Genomic DNA, 4242 nt, shown 5'->3' with positions numbered 1-4242 from the left:
TTCACTTCCTGGTTTTGTTGAAATACTTCACAAAAATATAATATAATATAATATAATATCTATTGTTATCACTGTAATTTACCATATGATATCCTATTCTAGGACCATACTTCCTGTTAAATAATATTCATTTTTTCTTTTATCACAAATATAGAATTGGCTTATACATTAGTACTATTATTTTTGTAGGAGCAATTTAGTCATGTCAGCACAGAGTCTAGAATGCCTGAGGGACAGAGGGGCTGGGTAGAGAACCATGTACTAAAATACCATCATTCACACAATGTTTTATTTGTGTGTGTGTTTGTTAGAGCCTAGAGCCTGCTATTTGTAAGGACCACTTTGAACTCCCAATCCTTCCCCACATGAATGCTGGGTGCATTAGTGCGTTCCACCTGATTACTCCGTTATCTGCACATCTGGGGAAGTGCTAGGTACGTGGCAAGCAGAAGCTCCTTCTAGCCCACCTTCTAATAGTGCCACAGAAATTACGTCTGAGAGTTCTCTGGAGACAGAAGATTGCTGAGTGGCACCAATGGAGACAGTGGTATATGGACGGATTCATTAGCTTCACTTTCCCTTCTGTCTCCCTAGCACAAATGGGGCAGAAGTCTGAACATTTGGGTGTCCCAGACTTCCTTGCAGCAGTGTTCTGCTAAGGGTCACACATGGACAGATTTCTCTGCAGGGCAACAACAGACAGCCTGAGTATGGGAACAACTAGAAGGAACACAGGGAAATTGGGGCCTGCAGAGCTAGAGCTTCTCTGCAGTACTTGCCTGCTCTCTGGGCAATCCCCTTCTCCTTTGGGAGGATGCTCCAGCATCCCATTGAATGTGCGTATGCTGGAGGAACTATGTAGCCCAGGTTGGCCTCAATCCTATGACTCCTTTCCCACTCCCCCCACCTATCTCCATAGTGCATAGTGTGCACTCCCATGCACAGATCTCATGGAATACTTCTTGTTACCCAAACCCTAAGTTCTCTTCTCTGAAACCCCTACAGTTGGTTTAACTCTTCTGATTGACCAAAAAGCACCCCTTTCACCCAGTCCTGAGAATCCAGTGGGGCTATGTCCAGCTGACAGACTCTTCAAGACTACCAGCTGGGCTCTGATGCAGACTACCAATACTCCAGCAGAACACCGTGTGACTAGGTGCCCAGCATGGGAGAGGTATCACATGCGGGCGGGATCTATGGCCAATGCACAACACAGGTCCAAGGAAACAGAGAGCAGTTTGAGGAAAAGGGGATCCAGTCACTGCACATCAGAGGTGCTGGAATTGAACAGGAATTCTTGTTTGGGAGCTGCGGGTGTTTGGATCTGGCCATCTTTTTTTCTCCATTTACTTCTCTTACTTTTCCTTCAGCAAAAGCAGACTGTTCTAATAGAAGTAGTCAATAATTTCTGGAAAAGTCTTTTTCCGCCAAAAGGGAATGCAGGCAGCTTTCAGCTTATAAAATTTTGCCTGAACAAAAGGTGGAGGGACATCCCCTATGGCGCCAGCAAGATCTTCCCAGTCTATTTCATTAGCATCATTCACATTTAGTTCATACAACCTTTCAATAAGGGTGATTTTGGCCTGTAGAGCATTGACCCCATGATACACGAACCCACCATGGGTAATCCTTTTGGAAAGAATCTCTGTCTTTTGCACTGCATGCAGTTCCGGGTCTCCACTCTAGTTTCCAACTCCACCCATGATATGCCCTTGTAGAGTTTTTCCCCCGGACAATTGACAGGTGACTCTCAGGTTCTTCCTGGAGTCTAGAATCCAGTTCTCTTAACTCCTGGGGAGACATCTTCTTTAGGGTCACGTCCTCCATAGCCTTGATTAGCCTCTGGGTTTCTGCCTTACTTCATGCACCATGGTTTCTATTACCATCAATCTGAGAGAACTTGAGGGTGACTGAGAGGCTGCTTCGAGCCACCATGGCCCAAATCTTTTTCCAGTCATTTCCATGGAGGGAATGGTATGCCTTCAGCTTCTTAGTATCTTCTTCATTGTACCTGCCTTTGTAGTTATTCACATCAAAGATCTTCTTTGCATGGTAGTACATGAGCTTCCAGGGTCGAGCGATGCTCTTCCCAATGTGCAGTCTGAAGGCAGAAGGCATGCTTCCGTTTTAGGCTGGTGATCAGAGACTTTTCCTCTGGGTATCTGTCTGTGTACAGCAGCTTGTCTGCACTCTCACTTCCAGTCAGGGATAGGAAATCTTGCACATTTTTTTCTATTTGTTTGTTTTCTTTAGCAGAAAAATTGCCAAATTTAATAGCCACCCCTTGTGCCTAAAATTTTTTGAAGTGCCCTAGGTCATCCTGATACATGCGTCTGATGGTGGTGGCCGCCCTTTCCTGTATGTCAGGAATGAACTCTTGCAGCTGTCTCACTGCAGAGCCCAAATCAACATCCGAGTCATCAGAATCTCTCCTGTCCTTAGATATGTGTCTTGTTGCAGAATTGCTAGCTGATTCCAAATTGCTTTCTTCTTCATGGGTAGGTTCTAACCTCTGCATCTCTTCCCTATGCTTCTCAGTGGAACAAGCCTGGGCTTCTGCCTCTGCTGCCATGTGGTCCATGCCCTCTTCCCTCACAGCACCACTGCCTTCTGGGGAGTCCACCAGGGCACTCTTAGCCTTGATATCTGGCACTGAGGCACTGTCACTAGATGTGGCAAGAGCAATGGATTTGTGCTTCTTTTTCTTGGACTTTTTCCTGATACTGTTGTATTCTTTGATGCTCTCACATTCTCCAGCCCCAACAACTCCTCCATGGTGTGTGTTATCAAGTTTCTCAGAGATTGTCTCCGAGCTATCAAGACTCTCAGGGATGGGCTCCAATTCCTGGTTCCTGAACACATTTTTTTTTTTAGACTTCTTCTTACAAAACCCTGCTGCTTCCATGCTTTTGCCTTCTAAGTCTTCAGAAGACAAGGGCTCTGATGGGGACAGGGAGATACTCTCAGGCTGGCTCCCCTGAACAACATCCCAGGGTGCTTTTTTTTCTGGGGGTGCTTTTGTTTCTTTCTGCTCCTGATGTCACCGTGCAGCTCTTGACAGCCAGGTTCCTGTGGCTTAGCAGTGGGCAGCTCTTCTGTTTCATGCACTTTTGCTGACCTTTGTCCCTTGCTCATATCAACATAAACAATATCCACATCCTTTCTCTAAGTCTCTAGCAGGTTCTCCATGTTTTCTTTATCTACAAGGATGATCCCAGTTTCAATATCCACCTCCAGAACACTATTCTTTTTCTTTTTGTGGGCAGAAGTGTTTTTTGGTTTTTTGTTTGTTTGTTTGTTTGTTTGTTTGTTTTTGTTTTTTTAGCTTTACAAAAGGTTTCTGGATTTTTCAGAAGGGAGGAAGTTGGCTGCTGGGACTCTTTCTTTTTCTTCTTCCTTCTCTAGGCTTTCCGAGATTGCTCACTCTCTGTGTTTTCCTGGGCTGGTGTCTGAGACTCCCTCCTTCTCTTCCCCAGCAAGGACACAGGAGGCTGCTCACTCTCCAAACTCTCTTGGGCTGGTGTCTGGGATTCCCTCCTTCTCTTTTTCTGCTTGGCCTTTTGAGGCCATTTACTCTCTAAGTTCTCCTGGGCTGGTGTCTGGGACTCCCTCCTCTTCTTCTTCCTCTTGGCCTTTTGAGGCCACTCACTCTCTAAGTTCTCCTGGGCTGGTGTCTGGGACTCCCTCCTTTTCTTCTTCCTCTTGGCCTTTTGAGGCCACTCACTCTCTAAGTTCTCCTGGGCTGGTGTCTGGGACTTCCCCTTCCTCTTTCCCAACACAGATACCTGAGGCTGCTCGCTCTCCAAGCATTGAGAGGGACATTTCTGAGGTCTTTTTTTCTGACACAGAAAACCATTTCTTTTTCTTGTACAAAGTTTCAGTGTGGGTCTTAAATTTACTTGTGCCCCCTTTCATCCTGTTCCCAGCAACAATGGTGCACTAGTCTTCCAACCCAGAAATGGATTTTTTCTAATACCTGATACTTTTGTCAAAACATCTATTCTATGCCTAACATGATGCAATCCCTATGTACAAATCAGTTTATTGGAGACTACCCCAGTTCCAGAATATTGACATGGAGACCTGATACATTTATTGAAAGCTCCAGGCATTATAGTGTTGCAGATATTCAGTTATTTTAACCCATTATGCTGGCATGGATTACTTCTAAGCATCTTCCCTGCCATCTTGGTCTTGACCTAGCACCTCCACCTTCATTTGTGTCCTGATGGTGACTTCCAC

General features: G+C 45.3%; 1 pseudogene; it reads right to left on the bottom strand.

The window, feature by feature from the left end:
* Positions 1-1258: 1258 nt before the first annotated feature.
* LOC110307267 (transcription termination factor 1 pseudogene) lies at positions 1259-3915 on the bottom strand (annotated as a pseudogene).
* Between the last annotated feature and the right edge of the window lie 327 nt (positions 3916-4242).

Source organism: Mus caroli, unplaced genomic scaffold, assembly GCF_978045245.1.
Source record: "Mus caroli unplaced genomic scaffold, Mus_caroli_1 scaffold_2, whole genome shotgun sequence".
Taxonomy (NCBI): domain Eukaryota; kingdom Metazoa; phylum Chordata; class Mammalia; order Rodentia; family Muridae; genus Mus; species Mus caroli.
Note: the sequence above shows the minus strand (reverse complement) of the source record. Positions and strands in the feature narration are given on the sequence as shown.